At 33.5% G+C, this 17,832-nt stretch overlaps 1 long non-coding RNA gene across 1 annotated transcript in view; it reads right to left on the bottom strand.

Annotated features, from left to right (window-relative positions):
* Nucleotides 1-711: 711 nt before the first annotated feature.
* LOC144295501 (uncharacterized) overlaps nucleotides 712-17,832 on the bottom strand; it is a 33,971-nt gene continuing 16,850 nt past the window's right edge. Inside the window, exon 3 of the long non-coding RNA XR_013362633.1 lies at nucleotides 712-807. This is a non-coding gene — a long non-coding RNA (uncharacterized LOC144295501). The remainder of the gene's footprint in view (nucleotides 808-17,832) is intronic.

Genomic DNA, 17,832 nt, shown 5'->3' on the forward strand with positions numbered 1-17,832 from the left:
AATTCTTTTTATTAACCACCATTTGAAGATACACCGCAATCAGGTGACTCCTTGACTCCTGAATGCTAAGAATAGATAAATCCCTCCTCAGGACTGACATTACTGATCCCTTTCTATTCTTAATTTGTCTTTAGTTTGTTGTTGTCGTTGTTGTTCTGTCTTGTCCTAAGTTTACTTTGAAATTAACAGATGCCTGAGGTAGGCTTTGGTTACCTTTACTCTATTCTGCATGACACTGTTACTCTTTCATTTATAGACACAGTACTGTGACCCTAAACATGTACACTTCCTTTTCTCTAGCTGCTACTGTAAGATTAAATGCTCTATTTTTGGTGACTGGGGGTGGGGGAAACCAAGAACAGACCTTCTAGAAAGGTTTGCCTCCAAAACCTCTCCAATGTCACCCAGAGTGTAAATTTACCTTATTTAATTTTGATCTAACTTATCATACATTTCACTTATCAGTTTTAATCTCCTATAAATACAAACACATACAGTTTTTAAAAAATATTTTTTTCTTGTGTAAACACCCATATTCCCTCAGTCAGTCCTTTGAGAATGGAGTATTCTAACAACCAGGACATTAGAAGATTAGAAAGATCAAATATCCTAAGTGACAGGAATGCTGAGAGAACCCGTGAGAAGTATATTATTGTTCAATGGAAGAATGAAAAGAACTGGATTCAGACATGAGTCCAGTCTAGGGCTTACCTGAAGGATGGCTCTCCTGTTTGTTCTCATCAGCGATTGATAACTTCATGGGTTCTTTTTTCAGGCAACTAATTATCCATCTCTCTGGGTGAGGCTCTGGAATAATTATATACATTTATTCCATCAGAGCAATACTCCAGCTTTGCTTAGGGCAACACTTCAAGTAGCAATTATGAAGATTAAAAATGGAATAAAAGAACTAACATATTTGGTGGGTAGTATTGCCCAACATTTCAAATGTTTCTGAATACCCACGATGGAAGAAACTAACATGTTTAATCTACTTGTCCTTAGAAAATCTATTCTTTACACCTTAGTTTGCTATAGGATGATTGCCCTTTCATATTTAGTTCTAAGAATTGTACTGATAGGAGAACAATACAGAGACAGGAATTATATTCAGGGAACTGATTTCAAATACAGCCTGGTTTTCTGAATACATTTTTAAAGTGGGCCAATTTTGAGTTAGTTAGCCAATGTGTTAGCCATTTCCAGATCTCCAGTGCTGAATCAGGTGGGAAGAGATCTGCTGCATTATGACAGAGGCTCCTCTCACTACCACTGGCTCTCAGAAGAATCCTGTGGACACAAGACAGCTTCATAAAGAGAAGTGTACTCTCCAGTATGGGAAATTGTCCAGCAATTCAATGAAATTAAAAAGTGTTCTCTGGGATCTGAGCTACATTGATGAACTGGCAAAAATGATCAAGATTTTATTTACAAATAGTGATTTACAAGCCAAATTAGGGCTACTTGTGTTTTGTTTCATTGATTGCAATGGGAGTGTAGATTGACACAAGGAACCTGATCTTGGATTAGCCTTGAATGTTCTGAACCTCAAATCCTAAGGTAATCACAGGGAAATCACTTGTTTTTATGTAAACTATTCCAATTTCCAATTATTCCTTAAAATGCCATTTATTGGGAAAGGAAAAAAAAAATCTGCTAGAGAGTTGGATCCAGAATCGTGCATTGCATGTCTCTTTATTCTTATAATGTAAAATGTTCTTTAGCCTTCCCTTGTCTTTCATGACTTTGACATATATTTTTGAAAAACAAATGTCATTTTAGTATAACTATAGATTTACAGAAGTCACAAGGATAGGATTGAGAGTTCTTATATGTCCCATACCCAGTTTTCTTTTTCTTTTTTTTTTTTTTTTAAAGATTTTATTTATTTATTCATAGAGACACAGCTAGAGAGAGAGACAGAGACACAGGCAGAGGGAGAAGCAGGCTCCATGAAGGGAGCCCGATGTGGGTCTCGATCCCGGGGTCTCCAGGATCACACCCTGGGCTGCAGGCGGCGCTAAACCGCTGCGCCACTGGGGCTGCCCCATACCCAGTTTTCTTTGTTAAGATCTTACGGAAGTATGATAAAGTTGGTATAGCCAGTGAACCAATATTGATGCATTATTATTAACTAGATAATAAATTTTAAGATTTCATTAGGTTTTACCTAATGTCCCTTTTCTATCCCAGGATACCCTCCATGATAAGACATTATAGTTAGTTATCATGTCTCAGACTTCTCAAATTATGACAGTTCCTCAGATTTACTGTATATTTAATGATCCTGATAATTTTGAAGATAATGGTCATATATTTTGTAAAGTCCTTCAATTTGGGTTTATCTAATGTGCAATTTTTATAGGAGGAATGGAAGTAAAGTTGCCCTACATAATATTGAGAGTACACTTAAGGTAACAAGATGAATTATTGCTGTTAATGTTAACCTTGATCATTGGCTATGATAGCGTTTGCAAGATCTCTCCACTATAAGAGTGTAAAACTGTAAAGAGTATAAAAGTGTACTCCCATGTACATGGACACACATACACATAATTTCTATATGGTACTCTCTGGAAACAATTTCTGTGTATAACCCATACTTAAGAAGTAGAAAATTGTACAGATGGTCCCTGACTTATGACTTAACAATGGTTCAACATACAATGGTGCTAAAGAGATACACATTTAGTAGCACAGAGCAACATGCTAATGTGTCTCCATTCAGTACTTTGAATTTTGAATTTTGGGCTAGTGGAATGCAATGTAATACTTTCTCATCACCCTCAGTGGTGACAGTAAGACACAGCTCCCAGTCAGCCACATGACCACAAGGGTAAAACAACCCATATACGTACAACCATTCTGTACCTATACAATTATTCTGTTTTTCACTTTCAGTGCAGTATTCAATAAAGTACAGAAGATATTCAACACTTTATTATAATAGGTTTTGTATTAGATGATTTTGCCCAACTGTAGGTTAATATAAGTGGTTCAGAGCCTATTTAAGGTAAGCTAGGCTAACCTATCATGTTTGGTAGGTTAAGTGTATTAAATGTATTTTCATCTTAGGATATTTTCAATTTACAAAGGGTTTATTGGGGCATAACCCCATTGTAAATTCAGAAAGATCTGTATTCTACCTCCTGGAGGGCAAAGTATTTACATACATATATAGTACTCCAATACAGAGATTGGTCTATTCTCCACATGTATTTATTTATTTAACCATTTATGTATATTAGTATTAACTCATGAATATTTATTTTATTTTAGGTTATTATCCAATGCCACATTATTTATTTAGATGCTCAGAAATTTTTGCCTTTGGCTATTGGAAGCTCTTCTGATTGCCTCTTGTATCCCTTTGATATACCTCTATCACTGCGTTTTATTCACTGTTTGTTTCTGGCAGTAAAAGAATTTCCAGGCTTATCTTAATATTCCCTGGCCCAGCACTTGAATCAACTATTTCTCTGAGGAGCCTTGTTTTGTTTTGTTTAACTGAAGAGTGGTAAAGCTTGACACTTTTGAGGAGTATAGGCTTTGCTTTGTAGAGTGGCCTTTGATTTGGACTTGTCTGGTACTTCCTCATGATTATATTTAGATTATGCATTTTCAGCTGGAGTACCAACCACAGAAATGCTATTGTGTTCTTCTCAATCTATCATATTTGGAAGGTACATGATGTGCTTTGTTCCATTATTGGTCATGTTAACTCTGATTACTGAGTTAAGTTAGTTTGTGCCAGATATCTCCATTAAAAGTCATTATTAGGGGAAACACTTTAAGATCATGTAAAGATCCTATTTTCTCTTCAAACTTTTATATCTTGGTTTTAATATATATTGATACTTTCCTGAATATATTAATACAATGTAAACTTGCCAGTCCATTTCTCAAGAACCTCTGCTTATAGTTAGTAGAGAATGGTACACAGAAAAAAGATAAAGGCATCAGGTGTGTTCATTGCTACTAGGATTTGACGATTTATGGGCTCTTTTAGGAGACAGAAGTAGAATATGAATCTACATAGAATATCTTTACCTTTTCCCTTTTTAAGATTTTATTTATTTGAGAAAGAGTTTATGTGCACACACGGATGCTTGTGCAAGCAGAGGAAGGGGCAGAGGGGGAAGAACAGCGACCAGGAGACTTTACACTGAGCCTGGACCAGATGCAGGGGCTTGATTCCACAACCACAACATCATGACCTGAGCCAAAATCAAGAGTCAGACACTTAGCTGACTGAGCCACCACGTGTCCCAAATCTCCTCTTTTTATAGTAAACAACCAATTAGTAAATAGTAACTGTGGAATAAATGATAGAATTAGAAAATCACCATTTTTTGAACCTCCATAGTAATCATTAAACAAGCAAGGAATATCAGTGGAAGCTAATAGGGGACAACATTTTGGTGACAGAAAGTATACACACACACACACGCTATGTCATATATATATATATATATATATACACACATATACAAATATATATGCATATCTATTCACATATGTCCTATAAAATATACTATATCCTATGTATATGTATATTTATATTTTAAATATCTACATATATATGTGTGTATGTATATATATGTATATATATATGTATATATATGTGTGTGTGTGAAGTCATAGTAATTGCTAACTTCATTTCAGCATCAAAGGATTTATTCTGGCTTTCCTCTCTTTATTTGTCACTTCTTTCTCCAAAGTGAGAAACCACAAATTCCTTTATCCACAGTATATTTATTTATTTATTTATTTACTTACTTACATACCCAGTCCTAGAATATACAGAGAGTGTTTCAGAAATTTTAACCCATAACATTGAGAAAAACAACTCTGCTAACAAAGTTCTCTACAATTATTGTATATAGATAGTTTTGTAGCTAAAATACTGTATTCAGATGCTATATAGATCTTTTTTTTTTCCCTTTCTTTCAGTGTAGCTGGGTTATTCATATTAAATGCAGTTAGGTTCACTTGTTTCTGTTTTTTTTTGTTTGTTTGTTTCTGTTTATATTCCAAGTTTTTCTTCCTTTTCCTTTTGTTTTTAACATTTATTTTGTGCACAGATTCCTTTTAAAGTGATGCTTATATTTACCAAGCAATTTTAGTTTCAAATGTATTTTGATCTAGCTTTTAAATTGCTATCCTAAAGAGTTAAGGACTTTAAAGTTAATTACAATTAGCTAATGGTGCCAAATTTCAGAAAAAAAAGGGAAAAAATAAGGTAATAGTTGTAGCAAACACCTTAACACCAAGTTCAAGCTGAAATGAGATTGAGATATGTCCTACATGTTTAGTCGATACAATGACTAAGGTTTTTCTCATATCAAAGAGAAATGCTTATACAAGGAATATCAACTCTTCATTTAGATTTCCTCTGTTACATACTTTTAAAAATCATCAGAGATACAAGGCTAATTTTATATCTAGAAAATGCAGAGTAGTGTATTGCTTTGCTATAATTTAAAGTCTCAGAGGGAAGATTTTGTAGAGGTTCAGGTGAAAAAAAAAATCACTATTGCCATCTCAAAAACTTTAAATCATTGCTTACTACTCACAAAACTGTCTTCCACTTAAGTAAAGGAGTATTTTATTGACCAAACTGATTAAAGCTTGTGTTTATTAATATATTTCCTTCACAAATCCAGAATCTTGGTCTCAAAATTGCATGCATTATTCCCCCCCCCCAAGGCTGTAATTTTGAAAGAAAATAATCTGCTCTATCTTTCCACTGAAAACCTAGTATGAACTCATAGCCTTCACCTAAATCGATGCTTGTAGGATTGAAGATAGATAGAGCAGACACTCTAATACAATCTTACAGAAACCTTCAATATCGTCCAGTCAAAATATTTCCATTCTAGAGATAAGGAAAACAAGGCTTGGGGAGTTCAGATGCCATACTAAATACCACCCACATAGGGATAAAGCTATTCCGGAAACACCATTATAACAGCTCCTTCTATAGTGTTTTGTGCATTTATTGAATATTTTTAAACATTTAGAGGAAGCACTGGAAGAGTTTATGGAATCCACACTTCTTGATGTCACCACAATGAAATACACACACGGACAGACACATTGAAATATTTTAACAGGATCTACTTTAAAGGCAGAAGAATGAATCAGGATACCTCAAGAAGGCAAAGATATATATCATATTATCTTTTTATTTCCCCTTAGAACTGAACACAATTCAAGGTATAAACTAAGCTTTTCATGCCTAGTTATGAGGGATGACTACCAGAAGCTATTAAATAAATAATTATATTGATTTAAATATAATTAGTGGAGCAACTCTTATTTCCACAAAATGGGAGCAGAGACTGGAGGAAAAATTAACTTTCTTCTTAAAAACTAACTTGATCCTAACCTGATAATTCAATATTGCCTAATCTTCCCATGCTTTCATTTCATCATCTATAAGATAAAGTTTCTATAAAGAAAAATCTTAAAATACATAGACAATGTTTTCAGTCTCTTGCCTACTCTATTGCCACAGCTTATTAAACTGGGTCTCTGTTTTATTCCCACATCCCACCCATAAACATATATAGAGAGACCACAGCATTGTAATGTTCAGTTTTGAGGAGGGAAGGGCTCCTGAGATGTTCTAGACAGGATGTATTGACACATCCATAAAATATCAAAACCAAGGAGAAAACAAGGTCAATAATACATTCATCCTTTAAAGAAGGAGAAAATGATGACTTTAGAAATTAGACTTATCAATTTAGCTTTGCTATGAGAAACTATAGCAAACTATATATAGAAAATGTAACAGGACCTTTGAGACAATGCCGGGATATTGTTGGTTTAAAAGAAATAGTGAAGACCTTGGAAGGTTCAAAAGTAAGATCTATGAAGGAATTCCAGTTATTATTTTAATGTCCCTGGGAATTTATCTTACTTAATCCATTGTAAGAGCTTGATACATATACATTTCTAAGAAAGGAGGGAGGAAATAAGAATAGTTTGTGGGTGGATGTCAATAGGGAGAGAGAGAAAGCTAGAAGGCAGGGGGAGGAATGAAGGAATATTCAATGACATGGCTTTGCAAGCTTTTAACTATACGTAACAATGGTTATTTAAGTCATAGTCAAAGCCAGAGAAATGAAACAAGAGAATAAGGAGCAACTTATTGAGTATTTCCTGTCAGCCACTATGCCAAGAATGAACTAACTCAATGTTTAGGCTTTGTGCCATACTCAATAGAACATTGCTACTGTAACCAAAGACATTTGAGAAGAAATTTATATCTTTATGGCAGTTTCTGCTGAAAAAAGAAGAAAATAGTATTTTTTATTACACTGCACAACTCAGAAGTACATGATCTCCCTCTTGTTCTCATAGCAGCTAATCGAAACCTCTCATCCTAAATCCCAGATCACCTTAAACTTGCTCACAAACTCAGTCCACATAGATTTTTATTTTTTCTTCTAGGTCAATCTTTATTATACAAGCCAACTTGGCTTCCTTATAAGATGAGTTTATTAAAGCCTGGATTCCCCATCCACCGCCTCCCCATCTGTCAGCTCAACAACAGAGACCATTTCAGATTTACCTTCAAAATATATGAAGAACTCTGTTTATCTCATTTATGTGTTCAGTTGTTTCTTTTGTATCTACTGGATATGACGGATATTCCAATAGGGAGCTCATCTGTTTGTTCCCTGCTGTATCTTCAAAGTCTACCACAATGTCTAGTGTGAGTCAAGAGATATTTGCCAAGTGTAGAACTTTAAGTTATCCTCTGTTCTTTTTTTTTTTTTTTCTGAACCAGAAAAGAAGGAAATGATGATTCTGGGACACAGCTAGATATGAAAATATTTTTTCCTTGAAGGGATCTTATAGCCAAAAGAAGTGAAGACAGGTCCCCCAGAAAACTATAAGCACTTACTCTACCAAAGAAGTACCTAAATGTGCACTGGTTAATTACTGTTTACTAAACAGCAATTAGCACTGTCTATGCCTCATCACCCTCTGGAAAGTTATAATAGCTCATAAGAAGCAAGATATTCACATATCACATTTTCTTATTAACGTGAAAAAAGTATAAATGAGACCGCAATTTAAGTTACTGTGTTTGATTCCATACAACAATTTGTGATATGTCAAATGAGCTATATACTCAATAAAGGCTACTAAATGCTCACTGCTAAGGATTATTATAGGCTAGAGTAGTCAGGAAAGTCAAATGGAATAGGTGATTATCTCAGTATGTCATACTAAATGCTACTCTGATGATGTTACTGAAAACAGTTTCTTTTATATTTTGTGGCATGTTACTCAAAGCGCTCTCTACTATTACCATTGTCCTCTATACAATATGCAATGATACTTGTTATTTAATGCTGATGACTGAAAATAATAATAAAATATTATTTGCAAGTTCAAGTCGTTGATTCACCATCTAATAATTATGTGATGGGCAGTTATAACATGGCAGCCACTGTTCAAATACATATTTTAAAGCAGTAATGAAGATAGAAATAGCCTTTATACTTATGCAGCTCACATTCCATTGGGGGAGATATTTAACAAAGAAAAAGTAAAGAAACAAATGAGATCATTATTTGCTTTGTTACATAAAGGAAATAAACTGGTCAACAAGAATAGAGTACCTTGGAGTGGGTACTTCAGTGATACTAGTGTGTGATGGCACTCTTAAAACAATTACATTTGGTTGATGTACCGAAAGGGGTTGGATTAGCCTGGTGAAATGCTGCAGGAAGAGATTTTTAGGTAAAAGGGAAAATGCAAAGTCCTAGATGTAGATAAAAATTTAGTTGTTTAGGAGAAGAAAAGGAAGCTGAGGTGACCACAGAATAATGATCCAAATGTGGGTTATTAAAGTCTAGAGAAATAAAGAAAAATTGGATTACAATGGGGTTTTTATAAACCATGAAAAAATACTAGATTCTATTCACAGGGAAATGCAATACAGTTATAGAATTTCATTTGTGCACAACTGAAACAGAAAAGTAACATAATATGATTAGTGATTTTGGAAGGCTGTTGGAGAATGGATTCTAATAAGGACAGAGAGAAGTGGGACACACAGCTAGGAGACAAGAGACCAGAGACCAGAAATGAGATGACAATGACATGGACTAAGATGAAACACGGAGGATAGGCAATCATGATGGCTTAGAATATAAGGACTCACTGATGGTCAACTTCATGTAATGACCATGGTTGCTACTCAAGATGGTGATGAATATATGCTGAGGGAACAACAAAAATGTCCACTATGGCATAAATAAAAATATTTTCAGATAAAGGAAAGGAGCATAAATTATTCCAAAAGACAAAAGAATGATCCTTAGTTGGAAGACAGAGGGATTTTGTGTCAATATTAGTACAGAGAAATTTTGATCATTCAATTATATGTATCTTGCTATACAAAGTAGGAATACCCATCAATATCTTATCAGGTACTAGTGTTCAATGGAGCACAGTTATAAAGAGTAGACTATAATTCTGAGGGACAGTAAACAGATGGATTTACTTTCTTTTCTAAATCTGAGAAAAGATACATGTAGTAGTATAAAGATACATGTAGTAGTTTTCCATCACAAATGCAGTCACATTGCATATCTGAAAGGCTGAAAAGTTAAGAGAGTCGAAACATTTAACTAGTTGTCTAAATATTTTTTGCATACCAAACAGTATAGTCTTTGTCAATGATATACTGATTTATGGAGTATATTTGCCACTTTTCTTCTCTCCGGTTAAGTCTACTATGTATCTGTTATTGGTGAAATTTCTGCTACTGAGTCTTGAATAACTTGTTGCCACAAATTCTACATAGAAAGTACACGTGTAACTGTCTTTTGATGATACATCTCATCTGAACATACAAACGCTCTTTGCCAATAGTCAAGATCGGTGATCTAGAAGACACTGAATCCATATCCTTCCACACACTTCGCTCTGAATGACCTTGACTCCATAATTCTGCCCTCCCTGCCTCTCAAGTTTATATCAATGATTATAAGAGGATATAGAAGTATTAGCAGAAACCCAGTACTACAGAATCAGTTCATAATTTTTGTCTCCTAACAAGCAAGCCATAAGAGCTACCTTAAAATAAAAGAACATTTTATTGTTTAACATGAGATGATGCATCCTCTTATCTCCATGCTATGCTGTCAGTGTCTGAAATAATTACCGGAGCCTAGTCTCACCTCAAGTTATAATTAACATGTACTCAAGGATTAAAATTGCCTTTTATTTTTTCAAATATTTGGATATCAAATCTGTAAAGTGCTAAGGGACTATTTTGTGATTTTACCAATGAGAACACAAAAGATGAAAGAAGATAATAAACTTTCCTAAGACAAAAAACAGTTTTTTTTATCTCCCCCATAAGGAAAATCTTTTGCTCTCAAAAGGGGACTGATGCAGACTTTGTGTATCCTGAATCTAACTCAAACTACAAATATTAGGCTATGACATATGAATTTTTATCAATGAGAAAAACAAAATGATTTTAAAAATTAAAAGACTGGCAAAGACCACAATAGTCACAAAGTTTAGAACAGTAATATGATACTTTCAGTAGCTACTTTTGACACACCTAAGACATTCCTCCTACATTTTTTCTGCTTGTTATTTCAATCATGTCCATATAACAAAGATTACTTAATTTCTCAAGAGTAAATTAAAAAGCAAATCTTTTTTTCAGTATTTTTGGTCAAAGTGATTTATTGATATTTAGATGTTTACATCTCATGATAGAAAGGAAATCTTTTGTCTCTTAGTATTCCAGAAGTCTAGTAGGAAGCAGGGATCCGGGAGCTGGTAAAAGGGGAGTGAGAGTAGATGTGATACATGGCTTAAATTTACAAAACACACACACACAAACACACAGTGAACAAATTTATATACATTATTACAGTTTAGCCTAACAAATTGGAAGGAATTACTATTTTCTTCATTTGATAGATTAGATAGGAAACTGGAGCTTAGAAATGTCAGACAATTTGCCAAAATTCACAATATTACTATACAATGGATTTGTGTCCATGTTTCCAGACTAAAAATCTCATGCTCACACTATGCCTTTCTTATTGCATCTTGATGTAAAATAATTAAAAGGAATGTGGGCATTGTATTTGGAAATGAATAGAATGAAGCATTCAATGTCTCATATTTCAAGTATTCAAGTCTTTCTTTGGATCTTACAGCCTATGCTTTCACACAGCAACGAGGTAAGACTGGACTATGCGTGTTCTCTTTTGTAGGCAAGACCTGATGATTTATATACCGTTTTGGCTACTGTTTGTCCTTTTTCTCACATTCACTGACTACAAAAGAGTCTTAAGAATTATGTAAACTACATTTCTACAGGTATTGAATTGCCCTACAAATATGAATGCTTTAGAGCTACTGAAGTTTTGAGAATTATGTCTGGCTTTAACAAGAGAAAAATAGTTCAATAAAAAAGCACAGTTGCTTTAATCAATATAGTTTATCATGAACACAAGTTCAAAAAACAAAAATTTGGCCCCAAAAATGATGAAAATGAAATACCATAGAAGCAGATAGAAGAAAGGAATTATTTGCCATTAAATATTTTATTCTATGGGCAACAGACACGGAACTTTCTTGAGAAAAGGGGTTACACTGTCATATCTTGTATTTAGAAATATAATTAGAAGGAACTTGTAGCAAGATGAGAACTGAGCAAGAGGTTGGAAAATCAGGATTTTGATGATAAAGACAAAGAACTCAACCAGATTTTAAATAAATAAATAAATAAATAAATAAATAAATAAATCTTCATATATATATATATATACATATATACATGTGTATATATATACATACACATACATACATACATCTGGCTTCAGTTTGCTTAGCTTCTTGAATCAATAATTTTAAATCTTTCACTAAAATTTCGTAAATTCTCTACCATTTTTTTTCAATTATTATTTTTAAACCCTTTTTATGTCTTTTCTCCTATTCTGGGCTGCCAATAACACACATATTAAACCTTCCATTAGATATTGTCAAATAGGTTCTGAGTCTAAATTTATTTCTTTTTAAAACTTTTTTTTCTCTATTCTCTCTGCTTCTTGCTCAAATTAAATAATTTCTATTTATCTGTCTTCAAACTCACTGATTTTTTCCTTTGTTATATTTATTATTTTATTAGTCTCACTCATTAAAATTTTATTACAGATACTATACTTTTTCATTTGTAGAATTTTTAATTTATTTTTATAATTTCTTTGTATTTGCCATAATCTTCTATTTTTTTTAATACAGTTTCCTTTACAGCATTGAGCATGGTTATTTTAGCTGCTTTAAAATACTTGCTGCTAATTCCAGCATCTAGGTCACCTCAAGGTCACATTTTCTTTCTTCTTCAAATGTATAATAATTTGGATTATATCCTGTACAATGTGAAAGTTACACAGTGGAAATTCTGGATTCAGTTATAGTCTACCAGTTTGGTTTTTTGCTATTTGGCAGGCAATCAAATTTTTTAAACTCAAATTATGAACTCTCACTTGGATATCTGCCCAAATCTTCATTCATTATTTTTATACTTATCTGGACTGTAATTTTCTGTCTCATGCATATGTAATTTTTTGCAATCCTAAAATTTTTAAAATCTGTCCAAATCTTGTATGAGTTAAAATGGCTCTTCCCTTTGGGACTTCTCTCTCACTTCCTAGCCATGCTGGATGGTCCGTGTTCTTCTTCTTTTTCTTTTTCTTTTTTTTTTTTTTGTTTTTTTTGTTTTTTGTTTTTTTGTTTTTTTGTTCTTCATTCCTAAAAGACTGTTTTTTCCACTGTGAAATTAGAACCCTATGCAATTCACTATGGTTTGCCCTAAGAATAAGAGCCAGAAAAATAGGAAATATCTCTTGCCTTATTCCTCTTCTAAGTCACCTCCCCTTTGAATATGCCTGCTTGAATTCACTCTGCATGCCCTCAGAAAATATTGTTCCTTTTTTTTCTTCAGGAAAAGTGGGGGATTTTTGCAATCTGATCTGTTCCTCTTGTTGCTCTCTAGTGATTTTAGCACATATGTGGACATATTAGGATTTAAGTAACTGCCATTATTTTGAGCTCCCAGAACTTTTCCAACAATGGTTTGCTTTCCCACCACTAGTGCTAGATTGCAGCTAAACATATCTGTATGTTTGCTGCTTGGCTACCAAAACTGTGCTGACATTATATATTCCCTATATTGCATAAATAATCAGAAATTATCCCGATTCCTCCAGCAAGTAACAAAAACATAACAGAAATGATGTGGCTTTTGTTCTTTAACATACTTGGGCTGGAAATCTGACTCTAGAGTTCACTGGCTATGCTTTCCCAGTTATACAAACTTTCCACATCTTAATTCTCACAATTGTAAAAGAAGAGTAGTCATACTTTTGTGATTAAAATATATAATGCATGTTTAACAGTATTGAATATATGACTACCCTCTCCTTAACTATACACATAATGAAACAATTTCTGTGAAATAAGGTTAATGCACACATCACCTGTTAGGTCAAAACCAGGCTTTGGATCCTACTCTCCTAATCCCATTTGTGATGTTTTTAAGAGTTTCGTGTTCTCTTTTAGATTATTAGATAGTTATTGAATTCTGGAAAGAGCCAACACTGAATTTTAAGTATTTTACATACTATTATTATTTGTAAACTTAAAAACTTCTGTGACTCTCAATGACATTATTAGTAAAGTCAAGTCAAATCATGCCTCACTGTTGTAGGAAAACGAAGTAAAAATTCATATAAAGTATCTGGAAAATTAGTGGTGCATAATAATGTTAGTTCACCTTCTTTAATTTTTGCATAAGTCTTTATAAATATTTGCAAAGTATTTTTCATTGCCCGATCCCTAACGAAATACTTACATTAGTTGTGTTGTAATTCTTATCAGGTGATTCTCTAATCAAGGTTATATTCTGTGCCATATTCTATTTGTCATTAATACCAATATTTTCCACTTCTATGAATGACAGGCTTCTGCAGCAAACAGATGAGGAACACCCCAGGATTTTTTCTCAAACAGACTTTCTATTCTCTTTCTGCCACATAATGCATGGAACAGTGTTATTATGATGAACTCAAATTTTACCCCCTAACCCTGCTTAAAACCAGCATATACAAATATGTCCTACTCCTGGCAGAGTGACATCTATTAAAAGCAGAGACAATAATGGCTGAGGCAGACCACTTTTTGTGTTTCATAAACAGTAGACAGGTATAGTTTTCAAAAGATTTAAATGTATTCCCACGGGGAATCTTCTTCTAGGTAAAAGTTGTGTTTTCTTAACTTCTTCACAAGTTTTCTCATTTGTCCCCACCATCTAAAAACCAATTTACATTGAGGTCAGGCTGATGCTGCAAGACAAGTCACAGCACTGCCTGGGATTTTCATTTCAGGCTGCCTCTCTGATTTAAACTCTAAGTGCTAGAGTTGGAGCCTCAGGTATAACTTACTGCTTTTTCATCTGAGGATGCCCTTAAGAAAAAAAAATACAAAGACTTTATATTTATTTCCCTTGTTTTAAAAGAAAAAGAAATCTCAATTGTAGATGATAACACTCTTCCACAAGCAAAAAAAAAAAAAAAAAAAAAAATTCACACTTAAAATATCAATTTAAAATAGTTTTTTCTATTTTATTGAATTTAAATTTCCAACATAAAAACATTTTATCCCCAGACATAGCTGGGCCACTTTTAAGCACTTTTAGCATGACTTTGAATATGCCAGATATAAGATCAATCAAGCTGAGTGATGATGGTAGTGGTGATGATATTGGTGGAGATAATGCAGGATAACTTTTCTAATACCTGGTGGAGATAATGCAGGATAACTTTTATAATACCTGCTGAGAGCATAGAGAAAGGAAAACAAAATCAGATTTTCCCAAAGGACCAAATTTCAGATATACATACAGATGGTTATGCAGTATGTAATTAAGATAATATACTTAAATAATACATACAAAGACTAAAGGTGGAATAATTTCATGAGGTAGAGAGCATGCAAAGAAATGAAGAAAGTAGGGCTGTGTAATTAGATAACTTTGTGTTCGAAGGGAATCCTAGCCATAGATTGCTTTTTGCACCCTTGAATAAGAAGTTGTGTTTCTTTTAGGGTCATATGACTCTAAAAAAAAATTGCACAAGATAACAATATTTAACTTGAACTGTTGTTTTGAAATGTCATCACTTACATGAAGGGGCATAGCACAATATCTGGCAATAGAGATTAAACAATATTTGTTAGATTCCCTACTCACTACATGTAGTTTGAGAAAACTGTATGAGGAAGATAGCATATGAACTAAACTTTGTATGCTGAATAGGATTTATACACATAAAAATAGTGAAAGGTACCACAAGCCAACAGAAATGGAAGTCAAGGGATCCCTGGGTGGTGCAGCGGTTTGGTGCCTGCCTTTGGCCCAGGTCGCGATCCCGGAGACCCGGGATCGAATCCCACGTCGGGCTCCCGGTGCATGGAGCCTGCGTCTCCCTCTGCCTGTGTCTCTGCCTCTCTCTCTCTCTCTCTCTGTGTGACTATCATAAATAAATAAAAATTAAAAAAAAAAAGAAATGGAAGTCAAAGTTATAAAAAGGGTAAAGAACTGAGCATTTGTAGTTTTAATAAAATGTTTGTGGTAAATATTAAATCTGCAAAGGTACATAGGGCTACAGTTATTTATAACCTTGACAGTGAGGCTAAGGATTTTAAAACATATTGTTTTGGCTGTAGTTTTTAAATGGGAATACTCAGACTTTTCCTTTTATTTTAGTTTGGGGATTAAATTATATTAGTAGTGTCTCGGAAAGTTTTTCCTAGCAGTAAGGCATACAGTAGATTGTAGTAGAGAGAGAGGAAAAAAAACTATTCAGAAGTGATCAATTACAAAGCAACTAAAGTAATCAATAAGAAGAAATAAGAGTAAATTAGGTAAATGGCAGTAACAGTAAGTGTGAAATGAGCAAGACATAGATATAAAATGGACTGAAGTTGGAAACAGATTGTATGTCTGTGGAGATGGTAAAGTCAGAGGAAAGAAACATCTTTAATGTCGAGAACTTGGAAAACGGGGAAGATTGGCTTATCAGTCAAAATTATTAAAATTGTGGAAACAAGTACAATATATTTATAATGTAGAAATTCATATTTTTCAAAAAGCTTGCAATGTATCTGATTATAAAATTTATCACATAAAAAGACGTATATGTATTGAAGTTTGTATGCATACACACACAGATTTGTACATGCACACATACACACACTACTGAATTTGGCTTTCAAGTTATATATCTGCCTCTGGCAGATGGCAGATTCCTAGTCTTTGTGAGAAAAAACTAGAAAATCCAGATTATTTACATATGTATTATATATACATGTATTTTATATGTAATGACTGTATAAAATTTATATATTAAATACACACACATATGTGCCACCACTGTAGGTACTAAGGTCAAAAGATATTTTGGTGAAATAATAAAACTAAAGAAAGAGAATTAGAAATTTAAAGGATAGAACTGTTAATGAAAAGATAAAGGTAAGAACTATCCCTGACATAATTCTTGTTCTCCTTTTTTGACAGTTACCCAATACTCATGCTCCACAGAGAAGGGGACTGCAAATGAAAACACAAAGGCTCAAAAAAGAAGAGGGAGGTAAATAATGATAGTCCACTGTGCTAAAGAGAAAAGCATTAACATTTAGTACCCATGACAGAGAGGAGCCCACTGAACCACAAAGCTCTTGATTAACCTGAAGCATTATTCCCAAACAGCTGGGTAAACTGGAAGTACAAGAATATTACCAAAACTGCACCTCAGCCTGAACTTCTCTCAATCCCCAAACTATATTAGGGAATTCTATTTGCCTTACTGAGGAAAATGGTGAAAAACTTCTGATCTTTTACATAGCCTAAGAAGCTTATGAATTTTATGAATTTTTTCAAAGAATAAGTTTTTGTTTTAGTGATTTCATCCATTGATTTCTAGTTTTCAATTTCATTGGTTTCTGCTTTAATTTTTATAATTTTCTCATTTGCTTAATTTGGATTCATTTTGCTCTTCTTTTTCTGGTTTCCTATGTGGAAGTTTGAATGATTGATTTTAGATGTCTTTATTTCTTAGTACATTCAATTCTATATATTTCCCTATAAGCATTGCTTTCATGCATCTCACAAATTTTGGTAAATTGTGTTCTCATTTTCACTTAGTTTAAAATATTTTTTAAGTTCTCCATGAGTGCTTTCTCATGCACACATGTTCACACATTCTCTCTCTCTCCATACATATATATATTTGTATATATTGTTGCTATTATTACTTTAAGGAAACTCTTCTGTTAGATCAATTATGAATAAGAAAAATACAAATTTTAATTTTACCATCACTTATACATTCTGTAATACCTTTATTTTTGTAGATTTATTCATATTTCTTTATATAGAGCCTCTGAACTGTGAATTTAACAGTGCTTCTCTGTTATCCCACATCTAGTCCCACAGGATGGTGGGAGTGGATTGGAGTTGGGCATTTCTCTTCTCCCACATGAAAGGCTATATGGCTCTAGAGATGGATATCTCTTCTTTCATATGGAGGAATAGAGCCAACTGGAGTAAAGTATTTCCCATCCTCCAGGTCAATTTGGCTTTTACAAAACCCCACAGATTAGGCTCTGAGAAAGAAGTTTTCCCTGAGGCAAGATCTTGTTAAGAACAGAATGCTCTAGTGTATTTCAAAATGGTTCCTTTACCTCTCCCACTAATGAAAGCAGGGGGGTGTCTTTTTG

This window comes from Canis aureus, chromosome 23, assembly GCF_053574225.1.
Source record: "Canis aureus isolate CA01 chromosome 23, VMU_Caureus_v.1.0, whole genome shotgun sequence".
In the NCBI taxonomy this organism is placed as follows: Eukaryota; Metazoa; Chordata; class Mammalia; order Carnivora; family Canidae; genus Canis; species Canis aureus.